Source organism: Ambystoma mexicanum, chromosome 4q (assembly GCF_040938575.1).
Source record: "Ambystoma mexicanum isolate Mex_15411 chromosome 4q, UKY_AmexF1_1, whole genome shotgun sequence".
Lineage (NCBI taxonomy): Eukaryota > Metazoa > Chordata > Amphibia > Caudata > Ambystomatidae > Ambystoma > Ambystoma mexicanum.
The window spans coordinates 1,259,950,391-1,259,975,500 of record NC_090928.1 but is presented as its reverse complement, the minus strand read 5'-3'; positions in this window follow the sequence as shown (position 1 = coordinate 1,259,975,500).

The following is a 25,110-nucleotide window of genomic DNA, read 5'->3' as shown; positions in this document are numbered from 1 at the left end:
TGATGCCCTTTGGGCTTTGCAACGCTCCAGCAGCATTTCAACACTTCATGAACGATGTACTCAGGGAACTGCTGGACATCTGTGCAGTAATATACATTGATGACATCCTTACATATTCAGCTAATATGCAAGAACATGTGTCGCATGTACGAGCAGTGCTTCAGAAACGAAGGCAAAACCACCTATATGCCAAACTCGAGAAGTGCTTGTTTCATATCACCGAAGTGGAGTTTTTGGGTTTTGTATTATCACTGTGTGGAATTAAGATGGACAACAGAAAAGTGGAAGCAATCATTACGTGGCCGTCAACGACATCAGTAAAGGGAGTGCAAAGCTTTCTCGGTTTTGGGAATTTTTATTGACGGTTTATACCTGGGTTTTCACATTTAGTACATCCAATCACTTCTTTGTTATGCAAAAACCGAAAAAGTGAGTGGACATCAGCAGCAGAAGAGGCGTTTCGAGCCTTGAAAGACAAGTTCATCTCTGCACCGGTGCTACAACACCCACAACCAGATCTGCCATACATCATGGAAACAGACGCCTCCAGCGTTGCCATGGGGGCTGGCCTATCTCAGCAAAATCCAGAGACAGGGTGTTTACACCCCGTGGCCTTTTGGTCCAGGAAATTTACTCCAGCAGAACTCAATTACGCAGTTACCGACAAACAACTGCTCGCGATTAAGTACGCCTTGTCAGATCGGAGACACTTCCTGCTCAGTGCCAAACACACTATTACCATTATAACGGATCACCGAAACCTACAGTATTTACGCTCTGCAAAAGCGCAGTCATCCGAGCAACTCTGTTGGGCCCTGTTCCTGTCAGAATACAACTTTGTGATTACATACCGGCCCGGAATCAAGAATGGCAAAGCTGACGCCCTCTCTCGCATTGGCATGGGCGAAGACGCTTACATCACCCTTGACCCGGTAGATATCATTTCTGGCCACAAGATTCTGGGGCTTTGTGGGAGATCTTCCACGTAACTGGATGCACTCCAACAAACAGTTAAAGATAGCCTATCAGAGAATGAAATGCAGGCCTGGGGCAAAAAAGGAAAACAGTTTATTATGCCCAATGGTCTGCCTTACCACCAAGATCGTCTGTATCTCCCAAATCGTGCTCTCCAAGAGGAAATTATAGCAAGTTACCATAACTCTCCTTTGGAAGCCCATCCGTGTATAGCCAAAACCCTGGAGAAAATCAAGAAACATTACTGGTGGCCGACGTGGCAAGAAGATGTTGTTGAATACATGAACTCTTGTGGGGTCTGTGCTCAATACAAGACATCCAGACAGAAACCAGCCAGTCTATTACAACCCATGGTGATACCACCTGCACCTTGGCATACCATCTCGATGGACTTCATCATGGATCTACCTCCAAGTTCTGGGTACAATACCATACTAGTGGTCGTTGATCTCTTCTCTAAAATGGCCCATTTTATAGCATTAAAGGGAATTCATTCGGCATCAATACTAGCACAGGTCTTCCTAGAGCGCATCGTAAGAATACATGGACTCTGTCATCATTTCGGACAGGGGAAGTTAATTTGTGTCTTATTTCTGGAAGAAATGTTGCGCCTTGGCAGGGACCGAAATCCGATTGTCAACCAGCCATCATCCCCAAACCGATGGCCAGACAGAACACACTAACCAGACCCTCGAACAGTATCTTCGCTGTCTATTACATCAGACTGATCAAGCTTGGACAGAAATCTTATGGATGGCAGAATATGCCTATATATATATATATTTTAATTATTTTTATTGGTTTGTTACAAACCTTTAAAAAATTATGTACAAAAGTTATGAAAAATCACTGAGTTCACAAAAGAAATCATTCTTGAGGAGAGATCCACAGAAGGAGCTTCAAGAAAAGGAAAAGAAAATGGGAATCAAGCAGCACGTACAGAAAGCATAAGGAAGGACCACAATACGATGCATGGAAACTTTGCAGTTTAGATAAAGTTGCCTTTCCAAAGTTCATGCAGAACTCTTGACGACTTCAAGCTCGTTTTTATATTTTTCCAGCTTTAGATCCATTTTTTCTAAAAGGAAAGTCAATTCAATTGTTAAGCTGCGCTCGACGTCTTGATGCATCACAGCCCACCAGTCCTCAACAGACATTGTTGGTCTTGCCACAATGAACTTTCCCAAGTGAGTAGTATGTTCCTGTCGCAGTTGCGTGCAGTGTAGTGTGAGGTATTTTAATGTTTCATTTTCTTCTCCACATAGGCGACAGATCACCGTTGGAGCTCCATCCTTTTGCCGAATCGCTAACGTCTCTCTTGTTGGAAATTGATTCAAGCGTTATTTCATATAAAGGAGTCTACGAGCAGGGTCTGGGAATTTGAGCAGGTAACCTTGTGGATCGTTTATTTTTCTTGCTTCACTTGGACATGTTCTCATGATTCTGTGAGTCCCTCGTCTGTCACATGTGTCAATCCAATCCTGATGCCATAATAACGATTTTACTTTGGTGGGATTCACATGGAGTAACTCTCTATTGGTGCTTAAGTTACTTAAGATGTTTTCACAACGTCTTGTCCATTGAAACAGAACACTATCTGTGGTGCCTGTGTGTGCATTAGTTAAGATGTGATATTGTGGAGCGGTTGGTTCAATGGTTATCTTTCTGTACTCATTTAGCGTAGTCCTAGTTATTATTGCATTGATGGACAAGAGACTTAGCTCATACCTTATGCATGCAGTTGGTACACCCATTGGAAGACGCAAAACTTTGGACCAGAAATGATGTTCTAACGATGACCATAAGGTGTCTGGACATCACAGGGCACTGTTTGCTCCGTGTGTTATCGCCGGAATGAATTTCATTTTATAGAAATCCATAACAGGTTTTAGCAAGTGTTTGCCAAATTTCCTGTTGAGTATGCAGGCTTGGGCTGTTAGTTGTTTGCATTTATCTTTTGCTTTCGCGACCCAAGGAAAGTCGTTTATGCTCGAGCTAATACACATGCCCAGGTACAGTGTCTGGTCGACGCCTTTTATTGACTCTTTCCCAATTCTCCATTCAAACTTTTTCATTCCCATGCTCTTTTTATTTTTTTGAAGATTTTGCAGGGTTAAGATTTCTGATTTTTTGGAATTCATGGTCAGACCATTTTGAGCGACATATTGATCGAGTATGAAAAGTTTCTGTTATAGTCCTATGGGTGTTAAATCTAATAGGACTAGATCATCCGCATACAAGAGCCAGTTTACTTCATTTCCGTTAATTTTTGGGACGAAGGCATTTATATTCATGTATGCATCCCCCAGGTCTGAGATGAACAGATTAAATATTATAGATGCAAGTGGGCAGCCCTGTTTGACTCCTCTATAGGTTTTTATTGGGTCAGAGAGAAGACCCTGTTGATTCAGCCTCCCCCTCATTACTGTATCAGTGTGTAGTGCTTTGATAACCAGAAGTAGACTGAGAGGACAATTCCAGTTCCCCATTTTTTTCCATAATAATTCCCTGTCGATGCTATCAAACGCTTGGGATAAATCCACAAATGCGAGATAGATTTTCTTGTTTGTTCTTATAGCATCCATTTTCAAAATATTCAATATTAGCAGGTTTAGGCCACAACCGACGCCTCGGACAAAACCAGTTTGTCGGAAGTCCAGGTTTTTTGTTGATTCAATCCATTCCATTAGTTGTTTTTGTAACTGGATAGCGAATATTTTGCTGAGGACATCTAATAATGCTATGGGCCTATAGTTCTTAGGATCTGCTCTATTTCCCTTCTTGAAAATGGGAATTACAATTGCCGATTTCCAGCTATATGGTATGCTGGCTTCCTCCGCAATCCTTGTGAACAATAGCATGAGGAATTCAGACCAATCTTCTGGATTTTGTTTTATTAAAAAGTTGGTTAGTCCATCGGGACCGGGGGCTCTTGAGGATGATGCTCGTTGGATACTCTGGGCTATATTTGTGCTCGCCGCCATTGGCCTCCTCGAGGTCACCACAACTCCAAGATGGCCACTTGCAACACCTCTTCGGTGCTCACCACCCCCTCCAGACCAGGCCACGTGTGATTGGTCCCTTCTCACCATTTACTGGCCAATCATCACCGGCAGGCGAATCGACGGCCCACCCACGAAGGCCACACACTAAGGCTTCCTGTCTGGAGCCTGTCGTGAGCCGGAGGAGCCAGGGGCCAGAAACGCTGTCCGACTCCAGCCATACTGCTAAGACCTTTCGGGGTAAGTGCCTCTATGCACCTTGCCTCTCAGTCTACATTTTGACATTTATGTGGCACTCCGCAAAGACTATCCTTATGCTTCCTAGTCATACTTAGACATCCGCTACAGGTGTGATCTGCAACACTGCCCCCCTCCCTGAACGCCACTCAATCAGCAATATTGCTCAGACGTTCTATTCACTTGTATGTTGTGTAATCACACCTTACAACGCCCTGTTCAGCCGACAGTCCATACCTGCTAATTGAATATTATTATCGCCTCTCTATCTTTGCCTCGTCCATCTAGTCAAGGTGTATGTTACTCTTGTCTGTGCATTTTAGCTTTTGTGTTCAGTCACATCTAGATGTTGCCCTGCCTGTGCATTTTAGCTCTCTGTGTTCAGTCAAATCTAGATGTTGCCCTGCCTGTGCATTTTAGCCCTCTGTGTTCAGTCAAATCTAGATGTTGCCCTGCCTGTGCATTTTAGCTCTTTGTGTTCAGTCAAATCTAGATATTGCCCTGCCTGTGCATTTTAGCTCTCTGTGTTCAGTCAAATCTAGATGTTGCCCTGCCTGTGCATTTTAGCTCTCTGTGTTCAGTCAAATCTAGATGTTTCCCTTCCTTTGCATTTTAGCTCTCTGTGTTCAGTCAAATGTAGATGTTGCCCTGCCTGTGCTCTCAGCCATTTGTGTTCAGTCAAAACTAGATGTTGCCCTGCCCGTGCATTTTAGCTCTCTGTGTTCAGTCAAATCTAGATGCTGCCCTGTCTGTGCCTCTCAGCCACGGGGACACCTCTGCCCCATCTAATGAGACCCAATTTTGTCCCTTGCGAACAACTACATAGGTATCCCACCCAGGTAGTTAGCACTACCATCATGCACCTCAGTGTAATCCTTCTACTGCACCACGTTCTAGCCCCACACGCTGCCCAAGTCACTCAATTACCTACGGCAACCTCACCTCCCCTTGGGGTTAAACCTGATCTGCCACTTAATAATCTGGCCTACAACAAAATCCAAGCCTGCCTCAACCTATACCATTTAGCTCTACCAACTATGACCCCTATAACAAACCTTATGAGTCCTGCAGCATCCACCGCAGGCGCCCACCTCCCCAGCAACCACTTTAACCAATACCTTAATGACTCAGCTCTCTGGTTGGAACACTTTGCCATGAAACCCACCCCCAACCAACCTTGCCCCCTCATTCTTAGAAACAAGAGACTTGGCACCAGATTCCGCCTACGACATTCCCGCACCAATGCCACTAAGCAAATCCCACAGATTACTAAGCAAATCCCACATACTCCACCCTGCTCACCTTCATCCACCGCTATATGCAAAACCATTACCACAGGGGTTAAACTGCCTGTGTTCAAGGGCGGTCTGATCAATGCTAGATCCCTCACAGCACACGCTCTAGACATAGCCGACCTCATCACCACTGCTGACCTTGATTTCATTGCCATATCTGAAACTTGGCTACATGCCGCATCTGGCCCGCTCTATCCCTGGCCTTACCGCCTGACTACGGCATCACACGTTGTGACCGCACCTCTGCCCAATCCAGAGGCGGTGGCGTGGCCTTCATCCATAAAAACTCCCTTGACCTAAGAGTGATCTCCAGTTCCAAACTCAAATCAGCCGAACTGCTGTCAATCAAACTACTACTAACGCCCAACCAAACGGCTACCCTTCACCTTATCTATAGGCCCCCTGGCCCAGGACCCACCTTTGTCAGTGAAATTTCTACTCTCCTCCTCGACAAAACCAAAAACAATACACAAACCATCATCCTAGGTGACCTCAATCTATGTCGTGGTGACTCAAAAGATCCTGTGGCAACTGACTTGGAGAATGTTCTAACAGACCTTGGCCTCACCTTGTACATTCAAGAACCGACCCACATCAAAGGCAGGACCATTGATTGGTTAGCTGGTTCCAATTGCAATATCCAGGTCCTCAAGAATACCCCATGCTTATGGTCTGACCATCATATGATAACTTTCAATATCGAAGCTATCCCACGAGCCCCGACACCGATAGCCCCAGCACTCCCCACTCGTAGTAAAAAAAACATAACCAAGGAACAACTCCTCCCTCTGTTACTCCCTGCCCTCAATGCGGCTACCAACGCATGCTCTGACTCCACCTCCTTAGCAGACACTTATAACCAAACCATGCTCACGGCTATAGACACCATAGAACCCATCAAACTTAGGAAGGCCGATCCACGAGCAGATGTTAACTCCGGGTTCAGTCCACAGTTAAGAATCCTCCGCAAAGTTAAACGCTGTGCGGAAAACCACTGGAAAAGCTACCCGTCTGAAGAGCATAAAGATGGCTTCCTTCTTGCCTCCCTTACCTACAAAGACGCCATCATCACTGCTAAAAAAGAGTCGCTCAACAATCGTATTTTGCAAGCTGACTCAAACTCCAAGGAACTCTTCAGAATTCTAAAAGAGCTCGAAACTCCAGTCTCCCCTCCAGACACATGCACGAAAGATATTAAATGGTGTGCTAACATTCAAGCAGCCTTACTAAACAAAATCTCCACGCTCCAATCCAAAATTAAAGACAAGCAGGACAGCCTGAAGTCGGACAACCCCTCACTCTCCCCTGCCAGGTCCCCCCCTTTAGACACTACCAACACCAAACCTTTCGCCTTCTCACCGCTCACCGTTACTGAGGTTGAAAATATCATCCGCAGAATTAAACCATCCAACTGCCAAGGTGACCCCTGCCCAGCTCCCATTATTAAGGACTCTGCCCATGATCTAGCCCCCTTCATTACGGCCTTCATCAACTCCTCCTTCAAAACAGGTATTGTCCCTGACAACCTCAAGGACGCGTGGGTAATCCCGTTACTCAAAAAACCTTCCCTAGACCCAAGCATACCTACGAACTTCCGACCTATCACTACTGTACCGTTTCTGCTCAAGATACTGGACCGCGCAGCTTACCTTCAGATCCAAGACTACTTGGAATCTATCAATCTCCTAGGTCTACGACAATCTGGTTTCCGGCCCAGACACGGGACCGAAACTGTTTTAATTAACCTAAAACCCCAGATTGAAGTATTGAAGGACAAGGGCAAACTAGCAATGCTATTGCTCCTTGACCTCTCCGCCGCATTTGATTTGGTCAACCACCACCAGATCCTTTGCAGGCACCTCCACTCTGCTGCAAACTTCTCATCTTCCGCTGAGGCATGGATCAAATCCTTCCTGAGCAACAGATCCATGAGGGTCTTTGCACCATCCGCAGCCGCGGACCCCTCCCCTATTCACTGCGGCGTACCTCAGGGTTCCTGCGTGTCACCTACACTTTACAATATTTTTACGAAACCACTTTTTGATGTGCTTGACTGTCTGGGTGTCTCCTACACTAACTATGTGGATGACACCCAGATACTCATTCCCATCACTGGTGATTATCTAGCTGACACCAAGGCCCTCAATGACGTCTACCTGGTCATCCAAGCCTGGATGGCCCAACACCAGCTATGTCTAAATGACGATAACACGGAGCTCCTTATCCTGGGTACCTCACAACGCTTGAGCAAACTTGAGCCATCTTATCAGTCATTCACCATAGACGGTAATGTCATTCGAGTCGCGAAAGACATCAAAACGCTAGGCTTTTACCTTGACGCCACCCTATCCTTATCGAGACAAATAAATGCTGTCAACACTGCTTCTGCTTACACGTGCAAACTTATTGCAGCCTGCAGACCATTTCTCACTACCCCCAACAGTGTCACACTGGCTGGAACCCTCATTATGGCAAAAATTGATTACTGCAGTGCTCTTTACTTAGGTACCAGCCAAGAGAACCTGAATAAACTCCAAACTACTCAGAATAATGCCATTCGAGCGGCCTTGAACATCCCCCGCAACCACCACATCTCAGAATCCAGAACCAACCTAAAGTGGTTACCTGTCAAGCAGAGAATTTCCTTAAAAACACTTGCCCTTACACACAAATGCCTGGCTAACAAAGCCCCGATCTACCTCTGCAGTCGGCTATCCCGCCACTCTACCTCCCAACCACTTAGAACTGCCCAGACTCATTGTCTATCGATCCCCAGGTTTAAGCTGCAAAAAGCGGGGGGCACCAGCTTCCCGGTCTTAGCCTCCAAACCATGGAACACCCTTCCCGCTACTATCAGAGCTGAAGACTCCTTCAACACCTTCAAGACCAAAACCAAATCCTGGCTCTTTGACCAGCACTAAGACATGCTCCGCGTCTCTGCCTGACATTCTTTGACCTGCCTCCTCTGATTTTACCCTCTGTTAATACAGTGGCACTGTAACTTATGTAATATATGTAATTAGAAAGACGGTTAATATGCTGTTACTGTAAATTTGCTAGTGTAATTTTCTGTGTAATTTTTTGCATGTACATTACTGCAACCTTGTACAAAGTGCGCCCTGATGGCTCCGGGCCTGTTGGTTTTGCGCGTTATAAATAAACAAATACAAATACAAATGCTCTCCTTGTCGAACTTTAAATCCCATTCAGTGAGCTGCGGTAGATTGGGTTCAATAGTTGTGCTGCTTTTTCTGTAGACCGAATCAAAGTGTGTGAGGCATTCAGCTTGAGGCACCATATTTGTTTGGAGTGCACTTTGTTGACAGTTAATGTTGTTTATTAGTTTCCAAAAGTCAGCTGAGTTCTTGTTGCTTAGCAACGCTAGCATGGTTTCGCTGTCCTGTTGATATTGAATGGATTTATGCAAAATTAGCCAATTTCTATATTGTTGCTTTGATACTTTTTTTGCGTGCTGTCGCTGTTCGACTTCAAGTTGTGCATGTTGTCTTAGTTCTTTACGTAGTTGCCTCTTTCTTATTGCAATTTCGTGATTATAACAGTGTTTAGGTATGAAGTCCGGTCTTTTTGATCGATTTTGGACAGTCATAAACTGTTTTAGAACGGCAGTGTATTCAAGGCTGGAATCTGTTGAGTTAGTTATGAGGTTATGATATGATTCAGTGACCAACTTTACCTCATATGGCCTTATTTTCAGGCGAGTTCTATTAGGCTCAACTTCAACTTGATTCCTCCAACTGTTTGCTTTCTCTATAGTCGGCGAGAGCAAAGTAAGTATTAGCTTACTATGGTCACTGTTTGAGTCTTCTGATATTGTCAATGCCACCGCTCGTTGACTTAAGTTTTCTGAGATGAAAAAGTAGTCTATGATAGATGTTGAGTTTTTGTTTTTCCAGGTCTTTTGTGCAGGAATATCTCCGCACATGTTACCATTAGCCATTGTTATGTTTCTTTCTTGCATAGCCAGGCACCATTTCGCTGCCAATGTTTGCGTTGTAGCCGATGTAGCAGAATCTTTCACATCCCTTATGCACGACAAATTCAAATCGCCACAGCAAATTATGTTGGGGACCTGTTGAATATGCCTATAATAACTCAATCCATGCTTCTACACAGCAGACCCCCTTTTATACTATGTATGGCCGAAATCCACGGACCTCAGTGTTCGACTCACCGTAAGCAATAGAAATGCCCGCAGTCAAAATGTTACATGAGCGAATAACTCAAGCAGCACAAGAAGCAACCATACATTTGCAGACAGTCAAGCTACACAAAAGAGGTATGCAGACCAGCATCGGAGGAAGGCTCTGGAATACCAAGTAGGGGATTCCGTATGGTTGGCAACTAAATATATAGCCCTGAAGGGGCCCAGAAAATGTCAACCAAAATACATCGTCCCGTTTACCATCGAAAAAGTAATCAAACCTGGAGCCATGAAACTAGACTTACCATCTAACATGCGAATACACCCAATATTTCACATCTGTCACAGGTTTCCCCCCTTCTCACCTGTCTGTATTGTTTGCTTGTGATCTTCGAAGATGTCTTCTTTCGCACCGTTCGGGATCTATATAACCCTGTGCGTGGGTCCTCGGTTTCCGGCGTGCGGCTCGTGACCCAGCTCCAGGAATCGTTCAGATGTCCGGGAAGAAGTCCAGGAAATGGTGAGGTTCGCACTTGGGAAGCGAATGCGATGGAAATCCAGGATATGCAAGGTGAGGAAAAAAGGAAAGGATGAAGGAGAGGGATTCAGGGGACCGGGAACCAGGAATCAGAAGTAATTGCTGAACGAACTCCGGCAACACACGTCTGACTACTGCAAGCGGTAGCGTTGAGATGCGCAGGGCCGCGGGGGCGTGTCTGCTTTGTAGAATGTAGAGCGTACAACACGGAGACTGGCAAACAGCGTTCCGCGTTTAGCGCCCATGTTGGGAGTACTGCTGAGTTCAGTCCACTATGGGTCAGGGACCAGGAAGTCCAGAAGTGACGTGTACGGTGGTTCATGACAGCATGCCTCTTCCGAAACCCAGTTCCTCCTGGTTTGCCCGGGTGTATGAGGTGGTATCTTCGGAGCAGTCTGGTGGCATTTATGTTTGAGACTTGTTCCTAGGTGCGTTCACTGGGAGGGTAACCTTTCCACTCGACCAGATAGTGTAGCAGACCACGTCTGTACCTGGAGTCACATATTCTGGAAACCTCATATTCTAGCTAATCATTGACAATCACAGGGGTAGATGTTGGAGCAGTTCGAGAAGACTGGACGTATGGTTTCAACAGAGAAGTGTGAAAGACCGGGTGTATCCTTTTCCAAGATTCTGGTAGTCTGAGTCGAAAGGCCACCGGGTTAATGACTTCCTTAATGGAGAAAGGGCCATAGTACCGGGGAGACAATTTATTTGGTTGTAAGTGTCGGGGCACAAGTTTCGAAGACAGCCATAACTTATCACCTATTGAGTATGAAGGCCCTGGTCTTCTTTTGGAATCAGCATGGTGTTTGATGTTTCTTCAGGCCTTTTCTAGATGTTCATTTGCTTCTTTGTGTACGTTGATGAGGGTTTCGATCCAGGAGTCAACTGTAGGAACTGGGGTAGGATGTGGGAGAATGGATGGTAGAACCGAAGGGTGGAATCCTTGGCTACAGAAGAAGGGGCTTGTTTTGAAAGTCGAGTGATCCGAATTGTTGTAGGCGAATTCAGCCACAGGAATTAAGAGTGACCAATCATCCTGGACCTTGGTGGCAAAACAGCGAAGATATTGTTCCAGAGTTTGGTTCACGCGTTTAGTAGCTCCATTGGTCTGTGGATGGTGACCTGAGGATAAGGCATGTTGGATTCCCAGTATACGACATAATTGTTTCCAGAACTGAGATACGTACTGGGGTCCTCTGTCAGATATGTTCTTGGAGGGCAGTCCGTGAAGTCGGAATATGTGTTCCAGGAAGATTCCAGCAAATTCAGAGGAAGATGGTAGTTTATATAAAGGTGTAAAATGAGCCATGTGAGTGAATAAGTCAATGGTAACCATGATAGTTGTGTATCCCCTGGAAGGGGGTAGTTCCACAATAAAGTCTGTGGCAATGAATTCCCAAGGTCTTGTTGGCAGCCCTGGCTGGAGCAGGAGACCTGCCGGTTGCTTGTTGTTATGCTTGTTTTGAGTGCAGACTACACATGTTTGGATATAATGCTGGACATCATCCTTCATCTTCGGCCACCAAAACTGTCATTCTATTAGGAGGGTGTTGGTGATACCACGGTGTCCTGAATGAAGGGTATCATGACATAGGCTTGTGATCTTTTGTCATAGTCTCTGAGTGGGAATGACCAGGCAATTATCCTTGAATAAATATCAGTCCTTCGTCTTGAGGTTTCATCGATTCTTTCCATAAAAACTCCATCCAGATTTCAGAGGACTGTGTTTGAATCCGAATATCCTCTAGGAGGTTGATTGCTTGGGCAACAAATATTGTGTGGGGAAACATCTTTGGGAAGGATCGATCCTCAAGGATTTCGTAGTCAGGACATCGGGATAAAGCGTTGGCTATTATATCATGTGTTCCAGGGACATGATGGATTTAAACTGGTATTGGGCAAAAAATAAGGCCCAACGGGTTTGGCGACTGTTCCTACATTCCAGGGATTGCAGGACTTGAAGATTCTGATGGTCCGTGCGGACCTGGACAGGATGTTTCGCTCCCAGGAGTAGATGATGCCAGTCTGTGAAGCCTTGACGGGTGGCTAGTAGTTGTTTTTCCAAGACAGAATAGTGGGTTTCGCTGGGAGTCAAGGTGCGAGAAAGGTAAGCGATGGGGTGTTCTAGATTGTCATCGAATTCCTGTTTCAGGACTGCCCCGATGGCGTAGTTAGAGGCATCAGTTTCCACTAGAAAGGGTAGATCGATGTCAGGTTGGGCCAAGGTGGGGGCTTGTATAAACTCTGCCTTTAACCGTTGAAATGCCTCATCTTGAGCTACTGTTCAGTGGAAGGGGGTATCCTTCTTTAACAATGTGATGATCGGATGTAAAATCTTCGAAAAGGAGGGTATGAATTTCCGGTAGAAGTTAGCAAGCCCCAGGAAGGATTGAATTTGTTTCACAGTAGTTGGAACAGGCCAGGATAGAATGGAGTCTACCTTCGAGTGGTCCATTCCATTTCCCTTTGGGCTAAGGACGAATCCAAGATAGTAAACAGTAGACACATGGAAAAGGCATTTCTCGGGTTTAGCCAGGAGCTTATGTTCACGTAGACGACCCCCCTCGCCTGCACTTTCTCCCCAGGTAAGGACTATGGCTCTCTTGGGCGTCCCCTCATGCCACCCGGGCCCAGGTGGTGGAGGGCTCACCCACTGGAGACATTGCCCGCACGTATTAATTGCCCGCACGTATTAATTGCCCACACGTATTAAAATTTAGCTAGGCCTAGACACCATTTTGTCTGGTAAAGATGGTGTGAGCTCAGCGCACTGTAGCGCGGCCCCCACCCTTGGAGGGTTTCAGTCACCCTTGTTGCCGCAGCACCCTGGTAGATCCGCTGCGAGCCCGTTCCCACGAACCAGAAGGACATGAGCTAGTGTAATGCACTAACATTGTAACAGTTCACCTCCCGCAGTGTATCGTATCATCGCTCCCAGCATGACCCGGCCAGCAGGCCTAGGCAAAATGAAATGAACAGTAAAATGGTCGTCACAGGCCCGACAATCCTCGTATATTAATGTTGAGACTACTTGCAAAGGATGCTTTCCTCTCATAAAATCCCTTATATTATAAAAGCCTGTAAGATGTATAATTAAAAGAGATCATGCCCCCATGATATAAGCAATGATGAGCATATACCATTGCAGTTGGGTGCTAATAATGACGGAACGCACCAGGAATCTATTTGTTACGTATATTACTGAGAAACTTACACCCCATGGGCTCGCGCCATAACTGAACTAATGCTGCTAGAATACACGAGGAAATGAATGTAACCAGACTGTGGAACTCATGTGAAGGATGCGCAAGAAATGCACTTGTTATGTGTGTATGTCTAAGCTTCTTATGTGCCACCACCGTCACGTACAGTGGCGAGTCATTTCCTATGTATTCCACCAACCCGACTACTACCTCACTTACTGCAAATATATATGCATATAATTAAATACTGTAGCTGTTAAAACATAGTGTACGAATACGGTGTTCAGACTGGGTATAATCGAGACACATCCAGCAAAGTTGAAATGCATGTTTTAAAATGATTTGAATAAGTATTATAGAATGTTCAAATGTTTGATGTTTTTACCTAACTCAGCAACACACGAGGGAGATACCTTTGGGAAATACTTGCAAGGCCATTCCCCCTCCCACCCTGTGAAGGCTGCCAAAGGCATGAGAGCAGAGACCGCGCCGCGCTGCTTTACCTCCCCCAACCAGACTGGAGCCGCTTCAAAGATTTGTAACCCCCTCTGTAGCACCCAAGGCCACCACCCGCCACCTGCATTATTTACAGCACAGCAGTAAACCTCTGCCTGAACACACGCGCCCCTGTGTAAACCTCACAACCCACCGGACCACCTCAGACTTATGGCCCTGTGCAATCAAGACACCCAACACTTTGACAACACACAGCGGAACATCCATAACAACTTCTAACAAGGCAGAAAGACATGTACCGCCCGTGCCAGGCCCTGAAGCTTAGCCCCTCGACCTATGGCCCCGGTCAACAGGACACTGGTAACCATGCCCTGACGTATTGCCTCCAGTCCCCTCACAAGGTGCATTCCTCCTGTGTTGCATTAACCTGTTGTATAACCTATTGTAAGATTTACTGAAGAAGATAATGCTAAAAATGCTCGAATGACTGCGGTGTGCATGGCATAGGGCTAATAAGTCAGGAAGAGACATTCATCTCTGCCACTGGCCACGATGGCCCCACAACACCGCCTGGATGAACTCCGCCACCCGGCCAGGCCCAGCCCAACCCACGAGGCTGCCCAATGACGTCTTCCAGCCAAAGCCAACCACATCACAGCAGCACCTATAGTTAGTCGTCGCCACCCAATCCCCATGAACTTGTGCCCCCTATAGTGTGTAGGTTCTTATGACGTTTTTTGTAAATATATACGCCTGTCTTTGCTATTGTCAGACAGAGCGCTCTCGGAGTTTGCAGAGTCCTTTGCATGCCCTATTCTGATTGATAAACTCCCATTTACGCTCACCCGCACTCTGTCTTGGCCTTATTCCCATTTTGGGAGAGTCCTTCATTGTCTCTCATTGCGGGGAGGATCGTGCTGTTTGGGGACGCTTGCCTTCAGTGGTGACCCCGATAGCGTGATTTTATTTCTTCCTAAAACCCATTATAACCGTCCCCTTTTGGCACGAGAATCTCCGGTCGAAAAGGGATACGCACGGTGAGCCGGCTCCGGGAGGCTGCCCGCCAACGGCGACCGGTACACTAAGAAGTGCGCACTCAATAGAGAAAGGGTATGGGATCCCTGTTGAAAAATCCCCTTTGAGTACCGCTCGCCGGAGCCGGGGCTGACTGTTGAGCGGACGGCGACACTGCTTGGACGGACCCAGTTTCGGAGACTATCGGTTCAAGACGGGCACGTAAGTACTGAGTGTGAGCGATTGTAAAGGGAGCGGGGAGAGAAGAGTAGGACAGGGAACGAGAAGGGGGTACGAAGATATACTAAAGATTATTCTAAAATTTCCTTTCTTTTTCTTTGCATATGGCCATTAGGATTACGAGGTGAATAAAGAGATAGAAGTGACGGGAACCTAGCTCCGAAAGGGGGTGGAAGGCGGCGCCGCATAGTGCTATATTGACTAGTACTGGGAATATATGACGAAGTGGAATACAAGATAAAAGTGCTCAGCAAAAGGGGGCACTGAGAATACATTAGTGATCGCTACTACTTCTTTCTTTTCTTTTTCTTTAGGGGTAGGGGAAGAATAAAAACGGAATTAGCACGAACTTGGGAGAAAAGTAAGAGAACAAGGGTCCTACTAGAGGGGGGGGAGAGCAGGTTAAAACCTATAAATATTTGCATATGCGCATTCATCTATCTAAGTAAAATAGACAGGGACAGCCGGCTAGGGAGGAAAGGGAGGGCAGCGTGAATGGTGTACTGAGTGTTACCAAGAGGTGTGTGCACCTCGTATGTGTCAAGGGACGACTTTGATGTTGCGAATGTGTAAAACGGCTATAAATGTATAATTGTCAAATGGTCATGGTAAGTGTGACCGGATAAAAACTCTTTTGAAGGCAACGTTGAGACAGTGACGTGAGTGGGTACCTTTTGATTTCCGGGTTGATAGTGTCAAAATAAATGATGGATTGCTCTTGTACGTGTCCCCCGAAGAGAACAAAGTAGGAATTGTGTACAGACAGTTTTTGTATTGGGTAATCAAGGGAGGGAGAGCCCAACCGAGCATAACACTGGATGTGAAGTAGAATACGAAAAAATAATATCGATACTACAGTAACATTGGAGTTGCAGACATACAGAGACACATAAGCACTAGGAGGGAACACAGAGATGGGGCCTGAAACACCATTATCACATATTTGTAAAAGCCTTCCAGGGCACGCGGAGCGGATTAAGAAATATCACGACCAATGGGTAACCGAGTTGAAAGGAGAGGGGCTACCCCAGATATGGCCAGAGGGAGGGTCATTTGACAAAAGCGTTCTAGATATGGTGATGACATGCATTTTTTTGAAGTACCGAGGGAAGCAGCTACAGAATAGAAGGGAAATATTAGATCTTTGGCGGTTATTTGAAGAGGTACCACCGCCTAAAGCGCCAGCACCAAATCCTGATCTCCCATCTACTACAGACAATCCACTGGTGTTACAGAAAGATATCAAAGAATTGCCAGGTGTAACACCACCAGTAGAGGTAATAAGTTTATACCCGATATTAAAGAAACCTGTACCCGCGGAAGGATACAGTGATCCAACGTATGTACCTCCCCCGACAACTACTACACCCCACCGGCCCACTGCACCCCCACCATATGAAAGTACAAGGGAGCGAGGCCAGACGGGTACACAAAGGGTGGACATAGAGAAACTCACAGATGATCTAGAATCAAGACTGTCGATAGCAAAAGATGAGCTCTCGAGGATAAAAAACATATGCGAACGAACAGCACTGGATACAACTAGAGCTGGACGTACTTCTAGAGCATCGGATGAAAGCAGAAGGCCCGAAGAGGGGTGGAAGAAGGGCGAGATCCTGTTTAGGATTGAGGAAGAACCAACACGAATAATAGAAGTAGGGACCCGAGAGGAAGATGGTGGTAACGAAGAAAGACTTGGGGGACTAAGAGAGGAATTACTATGTGATATTAGAGAAGAGCTAGACGAAAGCGACAGATTGAGTATGGCAATAGGAGGGGGAAGCGAGGGGGAGGAAGGTGCATGTTCTATGAGAACCCTAGATGATGAGTGGTCGGGACGACTAAGGAACAGAGTGGGGATAATGGCATCACTGGGAACATCAGCAGCCAAAACGGGTCCGGATGCAACCACGAAAGGAAAGCTACAGCTCCCGTTGATACATAGGGGAGGAGGGAGGCCTAACTATATCCCATGGGCACAGATGGATAAAGCTAATTTATTAAAGCTATTGCCCCCGTTATCAGGAGGGGCAAGTAAGTGGATATACGCCTTCGAAAAACATACAGCTGGGGTACCCCTAGCTGTAGGAGATGTGAAAAGTCTGCTCGTATCAGCGGTGGGCGACCAGGCTGAAAGAGTATGGGTTAAAGCCGGTTTCCCGGGAGTAACATTAGACTGCGACCGCCATGATGGGGCCTCCTTTAACACAGTGCGTGCTAGGGTGTGGGACGCCTTACGCGAAACATTTCCAGACACACCTGACTTACAGTCCGTGATGCAGTGTGCAATGAATGACGGGGAGGAGGCTATGGATTACATTTTTCGGGTCCAAGAGATGTGGAGAGCGGAAACGGGCACGCCCTGGTATCAATCGACATCTTTATTTTACTTCATTATAAAAAGAGGGCTCCCAAAGGAAGTGCAGAAGGCACTTGACAAAATAGCAGGTATAGAAGCAAAGGGATGGCCGGAAATTCAGAGCATAATAGTACACCATTGTAAACGAATAAAGGAAAGGGAGAAGGAGGTGGCGCAGAAAAGATTGGCAGACGAGGCGAAGTTGGTGCAGACAAAATTAGTGAAGGTTGCAGCAGCAGTAGCCGCGCTCCCACGCAGCAGGGAGGGAGAAGATGAGGAGGAGGGGCTGATAGCAATACAAGGAAGGGTGGCAACTAATTGGGCGGGAACAGGACAGCGGCAGTGGAACGAGCAGGAGCAGGGTGGAGGTCCGCAGTGGCAAGAGTGGACCCCTCGAGGGGGACGAGGTGGGTACAGGGGCCGAAGAGGAGGTGGACCACAGGGGTACGGGGGAATGGGAGGAAGTGGATGGCAAGGTCCCAGGGGCCCTCAGGGGAGTTGCTGGAATTGTGGACGATGGGGGCATTACTCCAGGGAGTGCAGAAGTAGACAAAACAATGGGTTCCAGGAAATGGAACAGTATGGCCATCCACACCCGGGAAGCCCATATGGCCTTCCGATGGGTCAACAGCAACTGAGAGACCCAAGCCAGGGTAACACGGGCCAGCAACAAGGACCCCAGTATAGAACACAGAACCACCCACAAAACATGTCTAACAACGACAGCATGCAATACACACCAGGCAACCCTTTCGCGACAGTAGCCAACGGGGCCCCCGCACCAGCACCTTACAACGGCATGTCAGTGGTCTCAGGTAACGTATTCAATGAGGGGGGGGCGATGAGACACCCCGCATAGGACAGCCCACAGAGAACACTTGCGTGTCCAGTTCTATCTACCACCCACAGTGCAGCAGAGGAACCATTGGTAGGGGCGCAGATAGGAGACAGGCAATTTATATTCATGGTTGATTCGGGAGCGGAGAAATCATGTGTCAGGGAGGGCCGGTTCCCGTTATCTAACAGGAAGTTAGAGACGCAGGGGTTCTCTGGGGCTGTAATTGAAGTTCCTTACACAGAAGCTTTAGATGTAACCATAGGGGGCAAGACTGTAAAAGCCCCCTTACTGTACTATGAACAGTCCCCGATAAATTTGCTGGGGAGGGACCTTATGAGTAAACTTAACATGACCATATCATTTACCGAAGGAGGAATAGTGTGTTCTACACCCGGGATATGCCCCTTGCGTGCAATGTTGGTAGTGCAAGCCTACACAACCACACAGGAAATACGAGGGCTGCCACAAAAAGAAGAGATGTTTATTGCAGGGCTACAGACTTTGGCCCTTATAGTACCAGAGCTAAAAAACATGGATTGGAGGGTTCCAGCAGAATTCCTCTTCCGCCCCATAGTGTGTCCAAATGCAGCACCAGGATCAGTGGTGTCGTTGGATTTGCACGCCGTGCAGGTATCAACGAAACGGATCGCTGTGATTGGAATAGACAGAGAAGGATGTGAGTGGCGCACCGTACTGTGTACAAACGCAAACCTAGCCCTACGCGAGGTAACAGATGAGGATCTCTTTTCAGACACAGAAGTAGATGGTGAGATAGTAATGGAAATAGCGATGCCCTGTGACATTTTGATCCAAGCCAGAGAGATCCCCGTCCAATTGATGGCAGTGGTAGGAACACCACCGTCATTTTTTGATGACGACATGAGGCTAGTACCAAACAATTTATGGACAACAGGCCCACATGATGTAGGGCTGTTGCATGGAGTACAACCTGTGAGAATAAACCTAAAACAAGGAGCTATCTTACCCAGAGTTAAACAGTATCCATTGTCCCGTGAGGCTGAAGAAGGGATAAAAGAAACTATAAATGCACTACTAGTACAAGGAATAATAGTGCCTTCAAACTCCCCATGTAACACATGTATTTATCCAATCAAAAAAGCAAAGGGGGGATCTTGGCGGATGATACAGGATTTACGCCCCCTCAATGATGTAATACAGAAAGAGTTCCCTCTAGTCCCGAACCCTGCATCAATACTATGCAGTATCCCAAAAACAGCATCACATTTTACAGTAGTGGACTTGAAAACGCATTTTTCTCAATACCCCTGGCTGAAGAGAGTAGATACCTTACAGCGTTCACACTGGGGGGAAAAAGATATGAACACTGCAGACTGCCACAGGGATACTGTGAGAGCCCGAGCATATTCAACCGCATATTGCATGAAGACTTGGGGAACCTATCAGTAGAGAGTACGATTATTCAGTACGTGGACGATTTATTGGTGTGTGCACAAGACAAAGCAACGTGTAGAAAAGATTCAACAACGCTCCTGACTTTACTGGCCAACAAAGGATACAAGGTAGACAAGGAGAAGCTACAGTATTGCCTGCCTGAGGTCCTATACCTGGGGCAGCTCATATCGAAAGATGGAAAAAGAATAATTCCCGACAGGGTAGAGGCAATAAGATCAGTAGGAGAACCCACAACAGTGAAAGATATGCAGAAATTTTTGGGGATGTGCAATTATTGCCGAGCATGGATACTAGACTATGCAGCATACACCAGGCCCCTCCTACAAGCACTCAAAGAAGCACAACAGGAGAATATAAAAATAAAATGGTCAGAAGAAATGAGCATATCGTTCAAATCACTGAAAGAGCTAATTTCAAGCGCTCCAGTACTAGCAAACCCTGATTATGGACACGAATTTTACCTATTCTCCCATTGCAAAGGAACACTTATGACAGCAGTACTGACACAAAAGACATCCTTAGGACACAAGCCCCTGGCTTACTATAGTGGTACTTTGGATGCCGTGATGCAGGGTCATTTCGCGTGCGAACAATCGCTCGCAGCAGCCGCATTTGCGATTGAAAAAAGTGCCACAATAGTAATGGGATGCCCTGTGACACTGTTTGTGGAGCACTCATTATTTGCAATACTTGAAAGATCAAAAAGCACACTGACCACACAGCGGGCAACAGCATATGAGATTATATTGTCCAGCGCCAACATCCACATAGTGAGATGTAAAACAGTGAACCCCGCCACATTCATTACAGAAGCGTGCACAGTAGAAGACATGCAAAATCACGATTGCGCAACCCACACAGGAGAAAGAGGGGAGGACACAGTGGTGTGTGAAAACGCTCTCAGCGAGGGGGAAGTGTACTTTGTGGATGGGTCTGCATCAATTGATATGGACACGGGAGAAAAACACGTTGGCATGGCGGTAGTGAGATTAGAGGAAGGTGAGTTTGAAACACTAGTACAGTACCGCCTCCCGTCGCATTACTCTGCACAGGCAGCAGAACTGGTTGCGCTCATAGAAGCACTACACGCAGCAAAGGGCTGTGCAGTTACAATATACACAGACTCAGCTTACATGACAACGACAGTACATGGAGGTCTAGCAAGATGGGGCCGTAGGGGATTCAGAAGGGCAGATGGAACACCAGTGCAGCATGCAGAATTGTTAAAAGAATTAATTGAGGCCCTACAAAACCCTACTGCTGTAGCAATAGTGAAGTGCCAGGCCCATACCTCCAACTCAGACGTTGTGTCTTTAGGGAACGCGGCAGCGGACGCTGCCGCCAAGGAGGCTTCCTATTTTCAGAAATACAACACAGGTGAGTTCATGATCAAGAACACAACAACCGAAGAACTGTCAGAAGGATATAACATGATGTCCTTATCACAAATACTAGAATTGCAGGCAGGAGCTAGTGCAGAAGAAAAACTAACGTGGACAAAACGGGGATGCAGCCAATCAGGAACAGACCTACTATGGCGGCAAAATAACTCAGGGAAAGTGGTAATGCCACTGCAGTTATTAGAAGTTGCATTTCAACAATTACACTTCCCCGCACACAACACTAAGCAGCACATCGCGGCAGAGATACAGGAAGAATGGTTTGTGCCCTGTCTCCAGGAGCATGTGTCTCGATTAGCAATGGAATGTACAACATGCCAAATATACAACTCAGGAATGACATTACGCACACTCCGGGGAACAATTCCCAAACCCATTGGCCCATTCAGAGAACTGCATATAGACTATGCAGACATGGGGGAAAGGTGTAATGGCGCACGGTACATGATCGTAGTTGTGTGCCCATTTTCAAGGTGGGTGGAAGCGGGACCATGTGCGCGACCTGATGCCAAAAGCGCCGCCAAGTTCCTAGTAAGGGAAGTGTTCCCGCGCTGGGGAATTTGTGACGTAATACGCTCAGACAACGGCTCTCACTTTGTGAATGAACTTTTCAAGGAAGTTACCACGTTATTGGGTATAAAACATAAATTGTGTTCGATTTATCATCCACAAAGTAATGGCGTAGTGGAAAAGATGAACGGCCTGTTAAAGGGCAGATTATCAAAACTATGCTTCTCATTAAAGAAAAATTGGATTTACTGTCTACCCCTGGCACTATTTGAGTTGAGAAATCAACCAAGTAAAGACCACCACTTGTCCCCACACGAGATCGTGACTGGGAGACGAATGAACACAGCACACTCTCCACTGCGTGAACACACAGATGCTCACAGAAGCGCCGCTATATTGGGAGATGAGTTCACTGATTACCTAAGAAAATTAACAAGGGCAGCTCGCGCAATATCGAAGCAACTCTCCCCACCCTTCACTAGAGAAGAGGGAAATGTAACAGGATCTGTCACGGAACCAGAGCAACAGGTACAGCTAATGCCAGGCGACTCAATTTATGTCAGAAGCTTTGTGCGTCGGTGGAATGCACCACGATTCCATGGCCCATACGAAGTAATATTTTGCACGCCCACGGCAGTAAAGGTGAAGGGCTTGAGGTACTGGGTACACTTGACCGACGTACGAAAAGCATACAGCAATGTACAAGAGGAGTTAGATGAGGAGGCACAGACAACAGCAAACGATACAAATAAGTAGGATGTCTACATATCACTTTTGTGTGTGTGTGTGTATCAGCACTGGACTTGAACGAAATAATGACTGACAAGGATATCTAAAAAAAAAAAAAAAAAAATGTGTATATGTGTGTTTTCTTTCTTTTTGATGAGTGGTATGTAATTAATGAAATAAAAATATTATAACTTGAATACACCCTTGTCTGTGAATACCCCTCCCCCGCATCCCCACCCGCTTCCATTCCCAGTCAAATGTATTGGCACAGATGGTGCCAGCAAAACGTTTACATGCATGCACTTAATGCACTTTTATATCTCAAACAGGAGCTTCCATGGCATCTAACGGGCAGCCTGCAACGGATAGAATTAGTAGAATGAGAGAATTAGTATATGAGAGATGTAGATATTCGTATGAGTGTGGATTATCAGTATGCATCACATTGTTCTTTATGATAATGTTTGGCTTGGTCACATATTGGTTTATAGCGTTCATCTCTATCGAGATGTACGAGGGGGGAGGGAGTAACAACACCACTGGACCAATTAACAGTACCACCGGGCCCAATGTAACTGCAGGTGTCAGTACCAGGGAAGGTGATTTTTTGATATGGGACGGAACTAAACTTATCTGGGGGTATCATACCACACCATCAAGTGTTGTGACCGCACAAAGAGAAAAGCCACATGGTGAAATGCAGAGCAACACAGTGTCTCCACCAGGGGTATCCAACTACAATGCCCATAGTCTCAATGATCGAAACCCGTCTGCCATATCATGGTTGTATAACACCCCTACCAGCAAGCTTGCCCCCATCCCAAAAAACAATCTGCCAGATAGCGTCAGGAAAGAAAACGAAAAGCTACTAGAAATGCACGAAATACTATATGATGAATGGGCCAAGGGGGGCGGGAATGAGGAAGGGGGGTCTAGTTTGCCCACTGCTCAGGGGGTTGGGAAGTACATGAGTAACAAGAACGCCAGACGAAAGAGAGAAACAGGGAGGAAGAAGTATGATGAGTACTATGGGCTAGGTCTAGATAAGATGGAAGACCCACGACACCCCCATCAAACAAATGTGGTATGCAGACATGAGTGCCACAGCTAAACAGACGACAAACGAGAGCTGTTATGTCTGTTCCCTCATCCCCCATGCATCAGGTACACCCAAAGTGTTGTTACCCCAAGAGTTGCCTATTGTGGATGCCCAATGTCTCCTTCATCTCACGCTGTGCAGGATTAAGAACACCTTCCAGGCACACGAAGTGACTTTTCAAATGCTGCAGAACGAGAAAACATGTTACCCAAAAACGGTAGGAGTAGTATGTTTGAAAGAACCATTTTTTGTGATAGGAGGGACACTTTTTTCTGACAACAAGCGGAAGGATGAAGAAGTACTGTGCAAAGCGGAAGCACTAAGAGGTGTGGCGCCGGACAAATTACAGTGGATAGAGGAAACATGTACACCAGTATGGAGAGAACACATTTCAAAGCTAACTTGGGTAACTGCCATTGAAAAGCCGTTCAAACTACAGAGCGAAATGGACTATAGGCTGTGCTTTAAAGGAGAAGGGAGAACCCCCATGGGAACAAACACGAACTGCAACAAGACCCTCACCATCCCAGACCTAAAGAAAGGGACAGCGGCCCTGATGGACACGTACTGGGTGTGCGGCAAACAGGCATACCTACACCTCCCCCAGTCATGGAGTGGCAGCTGCTCAATGGCCACTCTGCACTCGGCACTAATGGTGATACCAGAAAGCCACATCGATGGGAGCAAAAGGACACAGGAACGCATGCAGAGTGTGGCTCAACCAACTGCAGAGTCACAAATATATGTCCTGTCTTCTGGAAGCAAGGGAGAAGTGCTGACCCGTAACAGACGAGCATCAAATTACGTATCAAAGGCATCATCAGAACTATTGGCTCAGATCCCAGACAAATATCGATTATTCAGCTCAGCAGAAACATTTTTTGCCACACTCGTCTCAAGTGTCCAAGCAAGGGCAAACGCAAAGTGGCTCCAGATAACACGCTGGGAATTGATTCAGCTGGCAAACGACACTGAAGAAGGATTCAATATAATTAAGGTGGAACTCAGAGCTTTACGACTAATGACCATGCAAAACAGGTATGTCCTGGACCTGTTGACAGCGATGGACGGCGGTGTTTGCCGAAAAATAGGAAGTGCCTGCTGCACTTTCGTACCTTCTGAAGACGCAGAGAATGGCTCCCTGTCCCATGTGATCGAAGCAGTCCACAACCTAGGAGAAAAAATGAAAATGGAAGGTGGAGCAGAAGCGAGTACCTGGTTCGACAACATCTTCTCCTGGGTTCCCTCATGGCTTGGAACAACTGTGAAATTTTTAATACCAGCTGTTGTGTTCCTCCTTCTACTTTTTTGCCTGTGCCAGGTGGGTCTTCGAGTCTGTGCTAACGCCGTACCAAATGGTGCAATGATGATGGTGACAATGGGCAACTCACACGGTACAATAAAAACAATGCAAGAAGCACAAGTACAAACAGGGATAGATAATTCGCCCAGGTACCAACTGGTGCCCATATACCACGATAAAGATATTGTAGATAAGTTGTGGCACACCACCATCAAGGAACCCCGTATACTAGAATGGTATGAGGAAGTTTGGGTAGATTTAGAAGCAGATGGTGGGTGCATATATCTAACGTGTACTCCAGATGAATATG